Source organism: Ictidomys tridecemlineatus, chromosome 10, assembly GCF_052094955.1.
Source record: "Ictidomys tridecemlineatus isolate mIctTri1 chromosome 10, mIctTri1.hap1, whole genome shotgun sequence".
In the NCBI taxonomy this organism is placed as follows: Eukaryota; Metazoa; Chordata; class Mammalia; order Rodentia; family Sciuridae; genus Ictidomys; species Ictidomys tridecemlineatus.
The window spans coordinates 93313713-93335850 of NC_135486.1; the positions used below are offsets into that span (position 1 = coordinate 93313713).

Here is a 22138-nt window from a genome sequence, read left to right on the forward strand (position 1 = left end):
AAGACAAGTACTGCTTGTTCTCATGTGGAAATTTTTTCTTAAAGGTTAATTTGAGGGACTGTGGCTGTGGCTCAGTGATAGTGCACTTGCCTGGTATGTGTGAGGCATTGGGTTCAATTCTCAGCATCACTATAGAGAAATAAAAAAATAAAGATCTATTAACAACTAAAAAATATTTTTTAAAAAGGCTAATTTTAATGTAGAATAATGATTACTAAAGATTAGGGAAGTAGCAAGAGGGTGCTTAAAGGGAGGCTGGATTTGATCTATATGCATGTATGATATATCACACAGAACCCCATTAATAAGTACAATGAATACATGTTAATCAGAATAAAACTTTTTTAATTACCATATTCTTAAAGAAAACCAAACCATGCCAGCCCCATTAGCCTAGGTCTATACTGGGTCAGTATCATCAGTATTACCATTCTGTACTGCCATGTCTTATCCCATTGAAAGGTCATCAAGGGCAGTAACACTCATGGAGCCATCATCTTCTGTAATAACTATGACTTCTTCTGGAGGAAGAGGCTGTCTTATAGTTAGGTTTTTAAAAAATTGTTATTAAACTTATTTTATTTTATTATTAAACTTATTTTATCTACATACTAAGTGTATGTAGAACCACTACATACACTTGCGTCACCACAAAAAATGTTATGCATTATACTATGACATCATGACAGCTATGATGTCACCAGGCAATAGGAATTTTTTAGCTCCATTATAATCATATGGGATCACCATCATAAATGTAGTCTGTTATTGACCAATATGTCTTTAGGCAATATGACCTTTAGATGTCAGTTACACAGTTGATTGATTGTTTAAAAAAGATAAACTATATGATGTGTAAAATTAGAGAAAAATGTGTCCAAAGAGGAGACAACAAAAACAGATCCAAAATTAGATGGATTTTATTACCAAAATCTGTTAGCCTTACCAAACAGATTTTTTAATTGTTATAAACACATCAAAGAAAATAAAGGGGTTAAAGAAATAGAAGCAAAGATAAAGGATTTCAACAGAAAGTTGGGATCATATAAAAATAAGTGGATATTCTGGTGTTGAAATGTGTAGTATTTGAAAATAAGATTTGATTTGATTTAGTGGCAAAGTGAGCAGTAAAAATTAAATAGAACAAGCAAACTCAAGGACAATTCATTAGAAACATATGCAAGCTAAAGCGCTCATCTAAAAATGATGAAAATAACAAAATACTGAAAGAAACATAAATTGACTGAGTCATTTCACCTAACCTATTCTAGCTGAAAGTATAGGATATATAATTACACGTAGTCATTTGAGTCTTAGGATAAGAGAATGAAGCAAAAGTTTGAAATGATCCCAACCAAAAATTTTCCAAACTGATGAAAGATATCAAGTTAGATATTCAAGAAATTATGTGAGCCCCAAGTAAGATTAGGATGAAGAAAACCACTTCTAGAACTGAACAACAAAAAGTCTGATTTTAAAAAAAAATGGCAAATGATCTGAATAAACACTTCTCAAAAGAAGAAATACAAATGACCAACGAATATATGAAAAATGCTTAATATCACTAGCCATCAGGCAAATGCATTTCAAAATTACAATGAGATATTGTCTTACCTTAACTTTCAAAATAATGAAACTTATGAAAACCAGATAGAAAAAGAGAAAATCTTAAAACAATCAAAGGAAACACTGTTTTCAAAGGATTAATAACTATTGATTGAAATGCTAGTATGAGATCCTTACTTTTTAAATACATAAAGGAAGAATACTGCCAATGTGAAACTCTGTACTCAAAATATTTTTTAATGAGGAAAATGTGTTTTTAGACAACAGGTAAGAGATTGTCACAAGGAGGGCCATAGTACAATAATTTAGGCTGAAGAAAAATGATCCTGTGTGGAAGGTAGAACCTTGGGGGCGGGGATAAAGATATCAGAAAACATAAATATGTAAGTAAATATAAAATTACTTATTCCCTCAAGTCAAAATAATAAGTACTTTATATGGAGTATAACAGAAACAAAATATATCAAAACAGCAGAACAAAGGCAGATAGGTACAAATGGCCAAATTGATAATTTTATCTTGCTCCTGCAGTGGTAAAAATCAGCTGTAATAAGTCAAAGAAGTTTATTTAAAATCTGTCAGATAATAGCTTAAAAATTACAGAAATGTTTTTTAAAGTAACAAGAGAAAAAAAGGAATAATAAGTTAATTAATTTAAAAAGAGGGGGTTAAAATAAGACAAAAGAACAGTTGAGTAGAAAGCCAGTGATGGTAAATATCAGTGATTAATTACATGTAAATAGGCTAAGTGCCAATTTACAAAAATGTTCTCAGACTAAACTCAAAGACCAGCTGTTTATAGTTTACATAAGATGTCTAGAACAGGATATGGACAGACAAGAAAAGGTATACTGTGCAAACACTAAAAGAATCTGATATGTTAATTAATATCGGTGTAGGCTTTAAGGCAAGATGTACAATAAGAAATAAAAGTTGATTTTGTAATGATAAAAAGGTCAGTTCAATAGGAAACAAAATCCTAAATATTTTTGTTCCTTATAACATAACTTCAAAATATAGAAAGCTAAAATTGACAACAAACAGGAAAAATGGACAGATTCATCACCAATTTAACAAAATTCATCAACGTTTTTCCCCCGCCATGTTTAAAATAAGCAATTTAAAAGAAAAATAGGAAGATTGCACTATAGTTTAATAATACTATTAACCAACTTGAACCATTGCTTTTATTTATTTATTTATTTTTGGCAGAGGTGGTAGATAACCAGGGATTGAACTCAGCCCTATTTTGTATTTTATTTAGAGACAGGGTCTCACTGAGTTGCTTAGCACCTTATCATTGCTGAGGCTGGCTTTGAACTCGAGAACCTACTGTCTCAGCCCCCCAAGCCACTGGGATTATGAGTGTGCACCACCTGGAACATTGCTCTATAGAACATTACTTCCAACAACTGCATAATGCTCATTTTTCAGGCGGATGTGGAATTTTTACCCAAATTAAAAAAAAAAATGCTGGGCCAAAAAGCAAGACTTAATAAATTTCAAAGGGTTGAAATCCTATGGTAGATGTTCCATAGTGGAATTAAACTCAAAATGAATAACAGATAACTGTAAAATGGCCAATTTTCTTCAGAATAAACAACATGCTTTTAAACAATTCATAAGTAACTACTTGTAACACAAATTAACAACATTTTGTATTGAGTCAGTAGCAAACCTTTGGATCATAGTTAATATAGTACTTAGAAAAACAGAGTTTTAAAATGCTGCAGTGATCTAATCTTTTCAAAAAGCTAAAAAAAAAGGATGTCATAATGACTGAGTAATATTCTGTTGTGTATAAATTTATTTCCATAAATTATCTATCCATTCATCTGTTGATAGGCATCTAGGTTGGTTCCATAGCTTAGCTAAGCTTAGCTATTGTGAATTAACTGATATAAACAATGATGTGGCTGTTTCACATAGGATAACTGGGTCAAATGATGGTTCCATTCCTAGGTGGTTTTGTTTGTTTGTTTGTTTGTTTGTTTAGTTGTAGATAGACATGATATCTTTATTTTTATTTAATTATTTTTTTGTGTGTGGTGCTGGTGATTGAACCCAGGGCCTCACCACATGCAAGGCAAGTACTCTACCATTGAGCTATAACCCTAGCCCCCATTCCTAATTTTTTGAGGAATCTCCGTATTGGTTTCCAGAGTAGTTCAATTAATTTTTAGTCCCTCTAACAATGTTTGACTGTACCCCGTTCCCCACATCCTCATCAACATTTAATTTTACTTGTGTCTTGATAGTTGCCATTCTGACTGGAGTGAAATGGAATCTCAAGTTTAGTTTTATTTGCATTTCTCTAATTTCTAGAGATGTTGAACATTTTTTCATGTATCTGTTGACTATTCATATTTCTTCTTTTGAGAAGTATATGTTTGGTTCCTTTGACCATTTATTGATTGAATTATCTTTTTTTAATGTTACACTTTTTGAGTTTTTTGTATGTTCTGGAAATTAATGCCTTATCTGAGATGCGGGTGACAAGATTGTCTCCCATTCTGTAGGCTTTCTGTTCACATTCTTGATTATTTTCTTTGCTGTGAAGTTTTTACCTTAATAACATCCCTTTTATTGATTTTTTTATTTTACTTCTTTCACTTTAGGAGTCTTGTTGAGAAAGTTGGTCCCTAAGCCTACATGTTAGAGTGTTGGGCCTACATTTTCTCTAGTATGTGCAAGGTTTCTCATTCTATAACACAGGTCTTTGATCCTCTTTGAGTTGAATGCCATGCAGGGTGAGAGATAAGGGTGAAGTTCATTCGAACATATGATATCCAGTTTTCCTAGCACCATTTGTTGAGAGGCTGTCTTCTCTCCAGTGTATGATTTTGGCTCCTTTGTCAAATATTCGATAATTTATGTAGATTTGTCTCTGTTCTTCTATTCCATTTATCTTCATGATTGTTTTGGTGCCAATACCATCCTGTTTTGTTACTATAGCTCTGTAGTATAATTTAAGTTCTGCTACTGTGATGCTTCCTGCTTCACTTTTCTCCTTAAGGAGTGCTTTAGTTATTTTGGGCCTCTTATTTTTTCCAAATGAATTCCACTGCTTTTTCTATTTCTATAAAGAAATCATTGGAATTTTATTAGGAATTGCATTAATTTTGTATAGCACTTTTGGTAGTAGGGCCATTTTCACAATATTAATTCTGCCTTTCCAAGAACATGGGAGATTTTTCTATCTTCTAAGATCTTCTTCAGTTTCTTTCTTTAGTGTACTGTAGTTTTCATTGTAGAAGTCTTTCACCTCTTTTGTTAGATTTATTCCGAAGTATTTTATTTCTTTTTTGTCTATTGTGAATGGATAGTTTTCTTAATTTCTCTTTCAGCTGATTCATTATCTGTATATGGGAATACAATTGACTTATGGGTATTAATTTTGTATTCTGCTACTTTGCTGAATTCATTTTTAAGTTCTAGAAGTTTTCTGGTGGAGTTATTTTGGTCTTCTAAATATAGAATCATGTCCATGGCAAACAGATAGTTTGAGCTCTTCTTTTCTTATTTATATCCCTTTAATTTCTTTCTATTGGCTAATTTCTCTGACTAGTGTTTCAAGGATAGTGCTGAATGGAAGTGGTGATAGAGGGTATCCCTGTCTTGTTCCAGTATTTAACATCATTCTAATGATGTTGGACTTAGGTTTGTCATATAGCTTTTACAATGTTGAGGTATGTTCCTACTGTCGCTTATTTTTCTATTGTTTTAAACATGAATGGATGCTATATTTTGTCATATGCTTTTTCTGCATCTATTGAGATAATCATGTGATTCTTGTTTTTAAGTCTATTTATGTGGTGAATTGTATTTATTCATTACTGTATGTTGAACTCACCTTACATTGCTTAGATGAAACTCATGTGATCATGGTGCATTGTGTTTTTAATGCAGATTTTGTATGTGACATGCTTGTGTTTTATGTAGAATTTTTGCATCTATATTCATCAGGGATATTGGTCTAAAGTTTTTTTTCCTTGATGAGTCTTTGTCTGGTTTTGGTACAGGGTAGTACTAGCTTCATAGAATGACTTTGAAAGGTTTTCCTCCTTTTCTATTTCATGGAATAATTTGAGAAGGATTGGTATTAGTTCTTCTTTAAAAGTCTGGTAGAACATGGCTGAGAATCCATCAGGACCTGGGCTTTTCTTTGTTGGTAGGCTTTTGAAAAGATCTTCAATTTCATTACTTGAAATCAATCTGTATAATTTTTCTGTGTCCTCCTGGTTCAGTTTGGGTAGGTCATATGTCTCTAGAAATTTGTCAACGTCTTCAAGATTTTCTAATTTATTGGAGTTTAAGTTTTCAAAATAATTTGATTATCCTGGGTATTTCAGTAGTGTCTGTGGTGATATTTCCTTTTTCATCACAAATTTTAATAATAATTTGAGTTTTCCCTCTTTATTTTGGTTAGCTTAGCTAAGGGTTTATCAATCTTATTTATTTTTCCAAAGAATCAACTTTTTGTTTCATTGATTTTTTTTTTCATTGATTTTTGGCTCTGATTTTAATTATTCCTGCATTGTGCTTTTGCTGTTGATTTGTTCTTCTTTTTCTAGGGCCATGAAATTTAATGTTAGATTATTTAGTTGGTATCTTTCTATTCTTTTAAATGAATGGGCTTAATGCTATGAATTTTCCTCTTAGAACTGCCCTCATAGTGTGCCAGAGATTTTGATATATTGCATCACTATTCTCATTTATCTCTTAAGTGTTTTTTTAAAATTTTACCCTTGATTTCTTCTGCTTTGCATTCATCATTTAATAGTGTATCATTTATTCTCCAGGTGTTAGAGTAGCTTCTATTTTTTTTATCTTATCGTTGACTTCTAATTTCATTCCGTTATTATCTGATAGAATGCAAGTGGTATTATCTCTATTTTTTTTTTATTTGTTAAGAGTTGCTTTGTGGCTTTAGATATGATCTATTTAAGAAAATGATCTTAATTTGTGCTGATGAGCAGAAAGTGTATGTGGTCATTTATGGATGAAATATTATATTTATGTCTGATAAATCTAGATTGTTAATTGTATTTTTTTTAGTTCTGTAACTTCATTATTTTTTGATTGGAAGATCTATCCAGTGATTAGGGAGGTGTGTTACCCAATATTATTGTGTTGTTGTCTACATGATCCTTGATATTGAGAAGGATTTGAGAGAAAGCAGAAATAAAAATTTAAAGGAAGACTGAGAGAGAGAACAATAGAATTTTTCTGTTAGCAAAAGAAAAGAAAGAGAACCAGTAAAAATAGACAAGTGAAAAACAATACAAAAAAAAATACTAATCAAAAACCCTAGCCCCCAAAAGTCAGTCATGAAAAGTAACTCTTTCTTTCTGGGGTTTTTTGTTTGTTTGTTTTGAGGTGTTTAGCTCACGCAAGAGTAGTGGCCCTTGCCAAGACCTTCCTCCTTTTGTGTAGCTCATCAAGCTGCCAGTTAGAGTTCAAAAATTCCGAGTTTCCCTTCTCCACAGTGTGAGGTGGCACAGGTTGGAGAGTGTTGTCTGCCCCACTATCAGGGTAAGGTTGCTGTCAAGATCCCCTAGGCACAGCTCCTGAAAGCCCCAGGTGCTTTCTTGAATGGCGATTGGTGTGAAGATTTTGCGCACTTACAGGGCCTTGCAACTGCCACTGAGATACTGCACCCCAGGAGTCTCCCCTGGGTTCCACATGTGAGGTAGAGAGCCAGTCTTTCGCCCTCTCTGCCACCTGTATTCTCCTGCATCAAACACTCTCCATGCCTGAATTTCTCTGGTTTCCTAGGCACACTATGAGCTGTGTGGTGGGCATCTACCAGGTATGGTTTGGGGACCTAGCTCAAGCACACAGGTCCAGACTCCCACAGCCGCCCACCACTGTAGCATGGTAGGGACATGCCACAGTCATCATGTGTGGCATGTTTTCCACCCTCTGGATCAGTCAGGCAGTGTCCTTAATCTCTGATTTCTATGTACCAAGATACACCATAGTGCCGTGGTGCGATCTTAGATGCAGGTTTTCTTAGTCCCCCTGTTCCCTTTCTCCACAGTGGATCAGGTCTAGCAGCTGCCAGCACTGGTGGTGGCTTCTCTTCTTTTATTTTATTAGACCTAAACATCTGAGTCCCCAAGCTATTCTGAGAGTACAGAGTTAAATCCCAATAAAGACTCTCTTTCACTCACTTCACTGAGAAGTTACTCATCTACTTTCTTGGTCTCATGCCATGGAGCAGCTTGGTCAGCACACTTCTCTACTCCACCATTTTCCTGTTCTCCACAAAATTCTAGATTTTAAAGGAGGGTTGATGTGCTCCTTTGTTCCCAGGGTCCACTTAGGAATCTGTGTGCCTCCTTTATTTATCAGTTCCTTGTCTTATAAATCTTCCATTACTGCCTCTTCTTCCTAATTCCTTTTATTGGTTGACTTCGAAGATACAGCTCCAACTTCCTCAGTGATGTCAGTACTATGATCACCTATACTCCACACCATGTGATTAAAATATTTCTCTAAATTCATGAATTTGAGTTTCTAATGCTAAAAACTTTCTTGTTTTTATTGTTGGTACCAGGGATTGAGTCATATCCCTAGTCTTTTTTGTTTTTATTTTGGGACAGAATTTTACTAAGTTGCTTCAGGGCTCACTAAGTTGCCAAGGCTTGGGTCAAACTTGCAGTCTTTCTGCCTCATCCTCCTGAATTGCTAAGATTCCAGGCATATGCCACCAGCAGAACTGACTTTTTAAACTTCATTATCAACCAAAGTCATTCTAAAATTTTAAATACCGAAAACCCTTCTTTTATTTTCTCCTTTTCTCTGACAACTAAACTGTTCTTCTCTCAAATTCAAATATTCCTTCATTCTTATAATGTTCCTTAGTCTGTCTTCCCTTTCATTCCCTCTTTCTGCCTTCCACTCTCTCCCTCCATAGATGGCTTTGCCATTGGATCTGAGATTCTTCAGCTTTATTCCCTAATACACAAAATTTTTATCAATCTTCCTTCTTTTGCTTTCATTCTAATGGTAAAAAACTTTCTCCTCTTTAACATGAACTAGAAGAGTTCTTGTCTTTTCTTGATTTTGCCCCATATATATCACTCTTCCTTTCCATTTTTTCCATTTACTAGCATTAAAAATGAATTTAAAAAACCCAATAATAACAACTAAAACTTAAGTTCATTTTCTTCAGCTTTATTTTCAGACTATACTGGACTTCTTAGAAGAGCAAACTTAATTAGTTATAATTCCACTTCTCTCTTCCCCACTTTTAAATCTCCCAACTAATAGAATTTTTATTCTCCTTTACTGCCTTTTAGAAAAATCTTTCTAAGTTTACCAATATGTGGTAAGTTTTTCTTGGTCTTTCTTCCCTAAAGAGGCAGGACAGTGCATTCCTTTCTTTTGTTCTTTTATGACTTCACTGATTGCTATCAATCTTTTGTGGCAGGCCCCTCCTCAAATAAATAGATCATTTAGGAGATAACCAAACTATTGCATTGAGTTAATGCAGTCAGAGATACCATACAGTTGATTCTGAAGTGGAATCTCAAAGAGAGGAAATGAGTGTAGTATTTTTCTTTATTATAGGTGGTCTCTGAAATTCTAGGATAGGATATCAGAAATGAAATGAGTCGTTGGATTGGTTGATTTCCTAAGACTGTGATTGATACAAACAACGCATAAAAGAAAGATCCATTATAGCTGAAGACAGTCTGTGTTCCTAACAGTATAACTGTAGGTTGTTGATTGTTCCAGTTCTAAGTTTTGCATAATTGATTGGATGGTTATTCTGGTTCTCACTTTGAAGCACTTTTTCAGTGGATTTTCAACACTTAATTTCATTGCGACAGTTGTCCTTTTTTTAAATTATATTTTGTTTTTATCTTGACCATTGCAGTAGCAAAAGATCACACTGCCTGTAGTAAAATAAATGTCTATGTGTACCTCATATGCAGTATGTAGTTTGACTTGTATGTAAGCCTTGAATCCACTGCCTGTTGAGTCTTCTCACAGTAACTCATACTCTAAAACAAAAGCCATATGTTTAAAATACAAAATTGAATGTATTTTCTACTGAATGTGCTTTTTTGGTGTGGTACTGGGGATTATTCCCAGGGCTTTGTGCACGCTGGACAAGCAGTCTCTCGTCAAGCTCCATCTCCAGCCCTCTACTGAAGCCACATGTGCTGAATCTAGTATTTAACCTTCTACAATATGACTTGGCTTCAACTCAAAATTCTAGTCCTTATCTGTCTTTTAACAGTCTCTCTGTTGATATTCAGTCCAGAATGCAGAGCCTTCCCACATTTTTCCTGTAGTAATAAACTCTCTCCAAAGTTCCATAGTGCCTTGTATCATTTATAGCACTAAGTCTGTTTTGATTTGGAGTTATTCATATTAGTCTTCTCTGGAGGTTTATGAGTTGCTTGAGAATAGGAGCTGTCTCTCCCTTACTTTAGTATCTTTTTGCTGACTGTAATACTGAGGGGGGCTCAAATATTGGCTAAATTTTAAATAATTCAGTTTAAATCAGGCTTAAATATCTAATAATATTTTCCCCCAATTTTTAGGAGATTGACATAAAATATGTGAAGGGGAATATTGTATCTTCTATTTTAGAAGTCTCTGAGCACAGCTCAAGATTTTTATTTTAGGTTTTTAAATTATGCATAGTATAAGTAATATGTTTTAAGGTACTTCATATAATTCTTTTATGGTCTTTCAGGTGTAATCATCTAATTTGTTTCTTTTAATTTCATTATTTCCATTTCATTTGTTTTCAGATAAAGATGAATGCTGTGTGTCATGTAATACTGAAGTTTTGAAGTTGGAAGACATTTGCTAAATCAAATCACTCAAGTAAGTTGGCTCACATATATCTTAGCAGTAGCTCAAGATTTTAAAAACAAGGGATTGGGTTGTAGCTCAGCAGTAGAGCGCTTGCCTACATGTGTGATATACTGGGTTCTATCCTCAGCACCACATAAAAGTAAATAAACAAAGGTGTTGTGTTCATCTGCAATTAAAAAAATTGTTTTAAAAAGAGAAAAGATTTAAAAACAAACAATTAAGTCTACTACCTTTGATGCTTCCTTAATAATAAAATTTGATGGAATATCTTATAGTGATCTTGTATATTGAATAAGTGGTGTTTGACAATAGTGGAATAACAATTTCATATTACATTTTATATGCTTTTTAAAAATATAATGTTTAAACACATTGTATTATTTTTAAAGGGAGACTGCCACCTCAATTATTCTTGTATTTGTAGCAAGTTCTAGTCATAAAGTCTTATGTCCATATGCTAAACGGTGCTTTTAAAATGGTTTTTCTTTTGAAGCTAATATTTTGGTTTTTATTTTTTAAGTTTTCATACAGTTTTTCTTAATGATTTCTACATTATTGTAAAAGGAAGTAATTTATTAACCAGCTAGCACATGAACCTTAAATGTTTATTTGGTCAAAAACTTCGCTTGAAAGATTATCTTAACCAACCTCAACTTTTAAAATCATCTCTTCCTGGTCTTTCTGTATTCATTCTCTTCCTCCATCTTGTATTCTGCATAAATATTCATATAGAATCACTTTAATAATTCAGTTCCTTTTCCTGGTATTCAAAGCCCCCTACCATGCTCCTGAAACATTCCTCAGTTGAGCCAACTGGAATCTCCTATTCTCTAAACTCACATGTCCTTCTTTGTCCTTAAATTGTTCTATTTTTCCTACCTATGATTTTCTGCTTTCACTATTTCCTTTGCATCTTAAACTCTTCTACAAATCTCTCCATGAAGTCTTCTTAGGTTACTCCAGTTAGAAATACTAACTCTTTCCATCTTTCTGCTGACTGCATCTATTGTTTTGTTTTTATCACTATTAACAGCAGCTTTATTTGTGTCTGTCATAGCTCCCGTCCTAGGTTGTAAGGCTGTATAAAGTAAAAGATCATGTCTGATGAATTTTGTCTCTCACAGTACTCAGGATAGCCTTTAATGGTGCTCAGTAAATATTTGCTTAAAAAATTAAGAATGTGTTTGGCTTTCTTCCCATCATGCCCTCTTTCATCCTATAGATATGTACTATCCATGTTAATGCCAATTTTCATTCTTGTAATCCACTCCTGGCTGCCCTTAATAAGATACAGTCATTCCCCAACCTAAGAATAAGCTGTATTCCAGAAGTTCATATCTTAATTCTATTGTTTAGAATGCAGAAAGCATTTTTCCACAAAAACAGTACTATAAATATTGGTTTGATTCTCCGCCAACTCTCCTAAGACTGCTTAACTCATAAGTGCCAATGTTACTTCAATTACAGGTAGACTCCATGTACAATGATGTTTTGTTTCATTCTGGATATAGAAGTATGTGTCCCATGAACTAGAAACAGGACATGAACCTGCTGAGCCAGAGCTTCGGTAGTTATTCATATTAGATACCCTTCCACCAGTAGCTTTTTAGTTTTCAGTATTTGCATTTACCTACAGTTTACTAATACCTTTATGTCATCTAAATTGAGAGGAAAAGAACACTTGTTCTTCTGAACTTCCCCATAGTGAGTTAGGATGGGGCTTCAGCTAGCCTTTCACTTTGGTGGGTCTTTTGTAAGGTTTTGATAGATCAGTAGTTCTTTTACTACGTACCACTTTCTGCTCTTCTACAAACAACAGATTGCATATACATAGAAAATATATAAACATAGAAAGTATATAAATGTGAAAAAATAACTTCTGTCTATAAGTAAAAATACATTTATAAGTATCACCCCTAAATTTGACATCAAATCAGTTTTTGTGAACAAGTGATTATCTTTTCTACATGGGTATAATGATGCCTCTAGTGACAAAACATGTCACTGTATGCATAAACAACCCTTGAGGTTGACAGTTTAGGTTGTCAGGCTGCAAGAAAAAATCACTTCATAAATTTCAGAGAACTTAATTATTCAGTCATCATAAGTATTGAGCCCCGAGTATCTGCTTTATGCTTAATGCTGCTGCTAATGCTAGGGGCTAGGAAGTGGAAATAAAAGATGTTGTGAAAAGTTTGCCTTCCCTCAGGGGCCTGAAATACAAGGAGCAAAATATTAAAGAAATATTTATAGAAAAACAATGTTATTAATTGCCATAAAATACTTCAGAAAGATAATAAATGCTCTGAGGATTATCAGAATTGCAGTGTCATTAAGATTCTCTATGGTTCTAAAAATAGTGGTGGTATTTCACTTAGTTTTAGAAGAATGGTGAAGATATAAATAAAGAGCTAGAAAGGAAATGCTATTCCATGTTGGATTAACAGCACGAAGAGAGGATTGAAGACATAAACAAACAACAGTCATTAATGACTGAAGCACAAGAGTTAGTTCATATTGGGTGAAATAATAAGTGGGAAAATTAGATCAGTGGTTCAGCCCTGGCAGAACCTACCAGTCATCCATCTATTTTTAAAGCTACAAGTCCCTGGATCTTCCCCAGAACTATTAAATAGAATTTCTGGGGCATGGGGCATAAGCCTGTTTATTTTTAAAGCTCCCCTAGTGGTTCTGATATTCAGCCAAGGTTGAAAACCCCTGAATTAGAAGGATGGGCCAAATTTAGGAGAGCTATGAATCCCCTGCTGAGGAGTTGGGCCTCTGTCCTTCAAGCAGTAGGAAGCCTTTAGAGGTTTCTGAGGTGGGTGACATGATCAATTTGGTCCTTGCCAAGATAAATGATTCCTCAACTATATGTGAATGGAAGAAAAATAAGGAAAAGCTTGAAGTAGAACAATGGTTATGAGAAAAAAGAGAAGAGTCACATTTTTAAGTATAGTTAGATGTGTGGGAGTTGGTGATGTCAGCCTTGACCTCAGCATGATTTGTTTTATAAACTGATTATACAACTTCACCCTTATTAATTTGATCTTTTTTCTCTTATGACCTGGCAACTTAAACAGTAATTTCAGCCACTTTGCAATTAATGGAAAGAGATCATTGTCTACTCAGGTACATGTCTAATCATAATAGTAAGTGAAGTTATGTGTATGAGGAATATGACCTTCAACATGATCATTATAAAGCAATCAGTAACCTCCCATATATGCAGTAACACAACCCCAGTCCTGCAGGATTGTGCCAAGAATCAGAGTCACATATATAAGGTAGTTGTTGGCTCACAGTTCCCTAGCATTAAGTTGAAATTTGAAGAAACGTTCTCAATCAACCTATGCATTTAAATATTTTTAGTATTAAATTTGATGATTGCTTAGTTTTCTGTTGGCAGATTATGTGAGGCCCCTGACTAAAACACCAATCCACATTCTAAGCTTACAATTCTTTCTCTGCCCACTTTTGTAAAGAGAGCAAGCAGCCCGTGGACTCCCATTAGTTCCATCCTCTGCTATTATCTACCTGTAAGTGCCTCCAACTCCTCCTGATCCAGAGGGATAACTGAATCAGCAGAATGGAATCTTCAGTGGAGTCAAGAATTTCAGTTCTTTTGCGGCACTGATCAGCCAGATGACCCTGGAAATTCTTTTGCTTCTGATCCAAGTGGCACATGATAGCTCCTAAGGTGTACAAACTCAAACCACACCATAGGTTAAAAACATTTCGTATCTCTTTGATGTGTTTGAATTTTTTTATTTGAAGATAATTAGCCATATTCATTAGACAGCAGAGAATAAGTTCAAAGCCTGAAGTTTTGACGTGACCCACCTCCCTCTAAAAAAGACTCAACATCATGAATTTTTTTAAAATAACTACTTTCTCAGTTATTCTGTAATAATATATTCAACAGTTTCTTTGATCTTTTTTGCCTTAACAATGAATTTATTATTGTTTTATCAATATCTTTATACCCTTTGAGTTACTTTTGTAATAGATATGTAGTTTTCACTCATCACCCAAATGTTTAAACAGAGAATGGATGGTTTGCTTAGAGTTGATAGATTTGGTAGAAGAGAGGAAAGAGAAGGCAACTAACATTTAAAATAAAAATCAAGTGCTCACTCTATACCATATTCTTTACATATATTTTGTCATTCTAATTTCATTTCACAAATGAGGAAATTGGGATTTAGAGAAGTTTAAAAAACTTACCTGAGCCCAAAGTTAGGTCTGGCTTTCTGTGGAAAGAGCCTAGTCTTGTAAGTTTTCATGACTTTTATTTGTGGGAGAAATCATTGAACGCAGAATGAGAAGATTTGAATACAAGCCTCACCCTCGTCACTAATAACCCTGAAACAAATTATTTAATGCTTCAGAGCATCAGGTTTCTTTTCATCATAGAGTTAACACTCACTTTACTGACCATTTTGGCTTGTTGTGAGAAAAATAAGCTAGTGAGATGCAGTATGATTTTATACACATAAAAACCAGTGGAAGTGTGATAAATTCTTAATTCAAGCAAATAAACAGAACAAACATTAAATGAGATGACTTGGACCGACTTTGTGGTTTTTCATTTCTTAGTATTGCTATAAATTTTCCAAAAATGATGTTCATCAATTTTGCAAGTCCCAAACACTGTGGTGTGCCAAACTTCATCACTGTCCATTTAATATCTCAGTGTAGCTGAGAGTGTCCTGGCAGTGTATGCACTCTTCCTTTCACTTGCCAGGAGTAATCATTAGTTTCTATGCTATATTAACTAGGTTTGACCCCCAGTAGATGCTCATTGCCAATGAGGATTGTTAGGCAATGTGACTTATTGATGTTAACATTCTCAGAACATTTTTCCCCATATTTCTGAGATTTTAGAACAACCTGAAGAAAAAAGTCACATTTTGTAAAACTGTTTTCACAAAACTGCTTTTCAAAAATGTTTCCATTGCCAGGCTTGGTAGTGTGTGCTTGCAATCCCAGATACTTAGGAGGCTTAGGCAGGAGGATTACATATTTGAGACCAGACTTGGAAATTTAGTAAGATCCTGCCTCAGAATCATAAAAAGTCTTAAAAATGAGCTGGGACTATGTTGCTCAATGGTAGAACACCTGAATTCAATCCCAAATATGGCAAAAAAAAAAAAAATCCCCCCAGTTTCTGAAAACTTATACATTACAGATTGGTGCACATTGAATGACAATTATGAGCTATTGTAATCCACTTGTGACTCCTTCAAGTATATATGTAAGAGATAAAGATTTGGAAGAACTCATTAAATTGTAAGGGCAATACTATGAATGATGTCATAGGTCATTTCTTTGGGTTACACAAAACCCTTACTCAAATCAAAAATCTTTGACATTGGCTATCAGCTGACAGAACAGAGGAACAGTTTTAATAAAACTTAAGATGTGGATCCACAAGTGTATACCCACGCAGTCTTAGGTTCTTAAGTATATGTGACTCCCCTGCATCAGTACATCTTGGAATCAGTACATTGCATAGAGGGTTTTCTGGTCTTAAGGTATTGACTTCAACATGGTTTCTGATACCAGTGCTGTGCTGCTTACTAAATCTGGTGGATGGATGGCTCCAGTTAGGGCCAAGTGAAATAAAATGCAAGGGAAGTAGACATAGAAAGCAAAGAAAATGGACAAAGTAGAGATTGTAAAATCCTCAACCAGTGGCCAGATTTGGTCTGTAAATGTGTTTGACCAGCACAATATTTTTTAATATACCAGTCATTAAGTATTAATATTTTTAATTAGTAACTAACTTTGTCAAAAAATTTAATGCACAAAATCATCGCTGCTGGATTCTCATGCAAACTAGAAGATCTGGCAACTTTAGTCCTGTATTTCCATGTGGTAGTTATCGGCTAGTGCTGAATAGAAGCTGCTTATATTAGATTGAAACATTGTACTTTTTGGTTATCTCAGTCCCACCCCTCGTTATTGTTTTTCTTTTAGTAGAAATAAGAGGAGAGCTAAATCTTACTTAGACTTCCATCTGTGTTAAAATTGCAAATAGCAGGTTGAAGACATGGCATATTTCAGTATAAGTGAGAGATGGTATTAGTTTTCTACATCTCTGCCATAACTAAGTACCACAAGTGGAGAGGCTTTAAACAACAGAACTTTTTCTTACAGTTTTGGAGGCTAGAAATCTGAAATCAATTGGCAAGGCCAACTCACTCAGAGGCCAATAGGAGAGGATCCTGCCTCATCTAGTTTCTGGAAGCCTCGGGCATTTCTTACTATATGGCAGCATAAATCCAGTCTCTGATCCTGTCTTCTCATGATTGTCTTCCATTCTGTCTGGCAGTGTCCAAATTTTCTCCTTAGAAGGATACCAGACAAATTGTATTAGGACCCAGCCTAATCTGGTATGATCCCATCTTGATTAGATTTCATTTGCAAAGACTGCTTTCAAATGAGGTCACATTCACAGGTACCAGGGTTAGTACTTCATGTCATTTACGGGGATATAATTTAACCCATAATAGATGACATATGTCTTTGTGGAAAGAGGAAAAATTAAGAGCAGGGATCCTTTAATCAGAGTGCCCACATTCAAATTTACAACTTATTTGCTTTGTGGTTTTAGACAAGTTGATTTCTCAGAGCCTCAATGTCTTCATCTGTAAAATGAGGATAATGGCACCTGATTCATAGGTTTACATTGAAGACAAAATAAGTTAATATTTATATAAAGCACTTAGAAGAGTGCCTGGCACATACTATATGCTCAGTAAACCAAATTTTTGTCATTATTATTAACTTATTCATACATAAATGTGTACATAGAGTATCAGTGCACAAAAAAATAGGTATATGTCAAGATCAATGTATTTTCATGTGCAACTAATAAAAAAAAAAGGATAGCCTAATGAAAGAAAATATGAATACACTAAAGGTAGTAGGTATAAATAGTGCATGGAAGCAAAACTTAGAATCAGAGAGAGAGGTTGGAATTTTAATAAAATGTTATTTTTAATGCAAATTATTGCAATATGTCAAAAATATTAAATATTAATGCCTGCTCCCTTTTTTAGATTACCTGCCTGGCCCCTGTGTGCACTTGAAGCTGACTGAAGTCCCAAGAGAGAACTTTAAACCCAGAAGTATAGACGCTAACTATTGGGTTGGTGAGTACAAATGGCCTGTAGATAATAATGAGGCAGTTCCACTAGGGAGAATGCCTATGGAACCAATATCTTAAGCATTCCTACTTGTCTCTTTGGAAGCATGATCTTACTCTCTACCTGCTTCCCCAAAATCTTTAGGTTTAAGTAATTCTGATGTCTAATTTTGGCTCAGAGATTGAGGTTGAATAATTTTTTTAAAAAATTTAAATCATACTTTTATTTTGAGGTATATTCTTTTATTCTTTGACAGACTTGATGTAAGAAAATCAAACTTGAACTTTATTAAAAACTGAGATGAGAGCACTGAAAAAATTTAAAGCAACTGCTAGAATGTTTGAAGTACCTACCAGGAAGGAAGCTGTTGTGTAGGTGATTGGCTGTTGGATTTGTAGTACTACAGAACATATATATCTCATTCTCAAAGATAGTGCTACCTTAGAAACATGCAAATATCAAATTAAGTCAAAGTATCTTACTTAAATGGTGGAAGGGACATATATGTGTATGTTAATTCTTGATTTGTGATTTTATTTTAATAAAAGAAATTAAGCTATTTAATTTTTGGTAAATGAGTAGAATTTTGTAGTTTGAGTATCAATAATTGGAACATTTAGATTCAATGATGTATCCATCAGGACTCCTTCATCACTGAAAGGAAGCCAGCTTAAACCAGCTTATGAAAACAAAGGGAACTTAATTGTTTATGTAATTGTGATTTCCAGAAGTGCATCTGACTTTAGGCATGGTTATGGCCAGGAACTCAAATGATCTCATCTGGATTCTTCTTTCAGTTTGGCTGATTTCTTTATTTGTCATTCTTCAGAGGCATATGGCCAGTAGGCTGATCACTAGCAACTTAAGATTGTCATTCTTCTGGTTTAATAATTCCAACCAAAAGAGAACTTGTCAGGCCAAATATCCACCTCTCTGCCTCAAAGAAGATGTGCATTGACTCTGTTTGACCACTTGTGTGGCCATTTGAAAAATCAGTGTGACCTAGGAGTGGTATATACTGGTGGGCCAGCCTGGTCTGCTATAGGAGAGGGACACTGACCAGTGACTCTAAGCCTCACTGGGATCTCATGGAGTGGGAGAGGCTTTCTCCAAGGGAAATAGGAAAAGGGAGGTGAGAATGTGTTCTCAGTAGACCAAGATGGACATGACTTCAAATCATTAAAAATGGTATGTGAAATAATTCACACAGTAATTTTTGGCTTTACAGTGGCAGTGAAACAACTTTCTGCTGCCTTCTACAAAAGAAATTTATATAAAAACAAAGGGTATAGATGCAAAAATTCCAGCTCTTTATTTGATGAGAGGTGAATGACTTCAATAACTCTGATGCGTAAGCTTTGGAGACAGAAAGATTTGATGCTATGACTGGGTATAACAAAGGAATGTGAAATTCTAATCACTACAGAGACAATGGCAGGGTTATCAGGAGACTAGAGAAGGAGTTGAGACTTAGTGTTAAAAGCATATCATCAGCTGAAAGTCTGTCTCAGGACTGGTTGGACTCTTATGTCCTCACCTCACTCCAGCCAGGAAAAAAAAAAAAAAAACTGTCTTCCCCATATCTTAGGAATTGGAAGCTTTCTTCTCTGGAAAAGTTGAAACTATGAGAATCTATAGACGGTGACAGTGGACAGTAAGGTTAAGGGAAAGTCTGCTCTGCTGGTAGAGAACAAGAAAAAAGAAATGTCACAAACAACAGCTTACTATCAATACTCAAATGGAAACATTAGAATGAAGGCAGGATTTGCAAAATGTCATTTTTTCCTTGTCCTCACATAGGATGATTTGAAGTGACAAAGTTTGGGTTGTATTCTCTTAAAATGATTGGTCTTTATTTTTCAACATTTATAAAGCTGGATAATTTGAACAACAAAGTATTAATATAGACTGTTATCTTTTGTCATACCTTTCACCAGTGATGAAGAAAGAGTTGTGAAGGTTGTTTTCTTCTAAACATTTGAGGAGGCATCAAAATTTGAAATTTAGCATACATGTTCTTTAAATTACTTTACATTACTTTAAAAATACTATTTTTAAGATTCAGTAAATACTATTCTTGTCTATGTAACTAATAAAATGTTTTATTTTAAAAATTTTCAAATTACAGTTTGGGATTTTTTTAACATTCTAAATTTTGGTCCGTAAACATTATAAAAGTGTTGAAATTCTGAAGCAGGGTCAGGTTGCCGCCTTTTGAATTGGTTTCTAAAGCTTAATGAAATGGAAGGCAAATGTCTTTCCCTACTTAAAACAGGAAGTTTTATTTTATTCTTTGTTTTAGTAAAATGAGACCAAAATAATGTGAAAAATTAAAAATGAAACTGCACCAGAATTTTATTTGCCAATATAACTTTTTAAAAAAATTGTGCTGCATTGCTTTTGCTGAAAAACCAGATCAACTAATCCATATGAATTCTCTATTTTTCAGAGGATTTTTGTGGTTTTCTTTTGGCTTAGTGAGGTCAAGAATTTTAAATTAGAATTATAGAATTGGAAGGCATCCCTCTTATTCATTTTACAAATGAAAGAACTCAAGTCCTGAGAAGTCACAATTTATCCAGGGTCACAATCTAATAGTGAGGGTCAAATGAGAATCAGGGCCTCCTGGCCATCAGTTCAGTGATTTTTATAAAAGACTTCTTGGGTTTATTTTTACTACCTTCACTTTATATGCAGTATCCATAATTTATTGCATTAGGCTCAGTTAGCAAATTACAAGTTTGTGTTTAATCCTCTAAAGCTGAAGGAACTTCTGGGATTAGGAATACTGACAGTGACAGAAAGCATGGATAGCAGGAAGCATTTTTAAGACTCTTTGGCTGGGGTGGAGGATGACCCTTGATTAGACTCTGATTCTGCTCCCCACCAGGAACTCCTGTGTTTATTTTTCTCTAGGACCTGATTCTGCCTTCTGGAAGATTCTTCCTTGACCATTTTTTCACCTACAGTCACACTTATGTGGGCATTGGGAAATATGTCCTTTATTTCCTATTTTTTGTCCATGCACTTAAACGTTATTTTAAGAGTCTCTCAAAGGCTTATATATAATGCAGCATTTGTGGGGCCTTTGGCCATGTTATTCACCCAAACTTAGCTGGTTTTTATCTGTCTTACTGCAGTAAATTCCATGTGCTAGTAAGAGTGACTACATGTTCCAAACTGGCAGGGCCAGTCTTAGTTTATGTCCCTTGTCTTGGCAGGTTAAGTAATAATGCCCTTTTCTTACTCTCAAAGCTTTCCCAGTTTGGACAGTGAATTGTATAATTACTCTAGGCAATAGCACACCAAAAACAAAACAAAATAAAACAACAACAACAAAAGAACTCCAAGCCTTAAGCCTTATTTGTTCCTTTGCTTTCTTACTTTTCTGTCTCTTTCTCAACCTACTGGGGGTTCTTATTGGACCATTTGAAATATGTTTTATCTGAAGTTAACATACTTAACCTAATCTGCAGCAAAGTTAAATTCCTCTGTTTACCAGAGAAAGCATAAGGAACCATTTTTGTTCAAAGTTTTTTTTTTAAGTCTTCTTTTTCAATGTGTGAAATCCAGAAGCAGTCAACTTTTCTACCTCTCAGAGTCCCTCAATTTCTAGATTCTCAATTTCCTTTCATTGCTACTCTTAAATCTTTTAATGCTTGTCTCTTCATATTTCTTTATTATAAATCTTTGATAAAGATAGCAAATAGTACTTTGTAATTCAAACATTCTGTTTTCCATTTCTTTTCTCTATAGACATGAGTTCGGTAGACAATTGCATTTGTAAAAATGGAGGTATTCAGTCATCCCTAGGAATCCTCAGGGAATTGGTTTCAAGCTACCTCCTCCCCAAGATACCAAAATCCACAGATATTCAAGTCACTTATGTAAAATGGTATAGTATTCACATATAACTTTCACACATCTTCCTGTGTACTTTAAATCATCTCTAGATTATTTAAAATATATTGTTTATGAATAACAAGACAGAGTCTGTACATGTTCAGTATATATACATTTTTTTTTTCAAATAGTTTGAATCCACAGTTATTTAAACCCAAAGATTCGAAGGACAAAAACACAAGAGCTGACTGAAATTTACAGGCAATACGTGCATAGCTTTTAAGTGCTCAGTTCAATGAGTTTTGACAACTGTAACCATTACCCAAAATAAGATTCAGAACATTTCCATCAATCCAGATGGATGACCCTTTCCAGTTAATTCCCCGCTTTATACCTCTGGAGGCAACTACTTTTTCACTTCTGTCACCAAGGATTATTAGTTTGGCAAGCAGTCTTTTTATTAAATGTTTGGCAAGCAGTCTTTTTATTAAGTGCTTTGTGACTGTATGGCATAACTACCTTACTACCTTTTACTCGGTTTCTTCATTTCTAGCTACTAAGCAATTACTATTTACTTTAGAGCTTTTCATCTGTGCCTTCCTTAAATATATTGTAGTTGTTTTTTTTATTTATTTTTATTAATTTGGGAAAGCTAACTGCTATAATAAATAGACCCCAAAATGTATTAATAGCTTAAACCCAATTAAAGTGTGTTTACCGCTAATGAAATAAGG

At 34.3% G+C, this 22138-nt stretch overlaps 1 protein-coding gene across 15 annotated transcripts in view; it reads left to right on the forward strand.

Annotated features, from left to right (window-relative positions):
• The window catches only part of Znf438 (zinc finger protein 438), a 168329-nt gene that overhangs the window by 59535 nt on the left and 86656 nt on the right, over nucleotides 1-22138 (forward strand). For all 15 annotated transcript variants that reach the window (XM_005334293.5, XM_078023448.1, XM_040276845.2 and 12 more), the window contains 2 exons: nucleotides 10341-10416; nucleotides 17475-17567. The gene's annotated coding sequence lies outside the window, so the exon portion shown is untranslated. The remainder of the gene's footprint in view (nucleotides 1-10340; nucleotides 10417-17474; nucleotides 17568-22138) is intronic.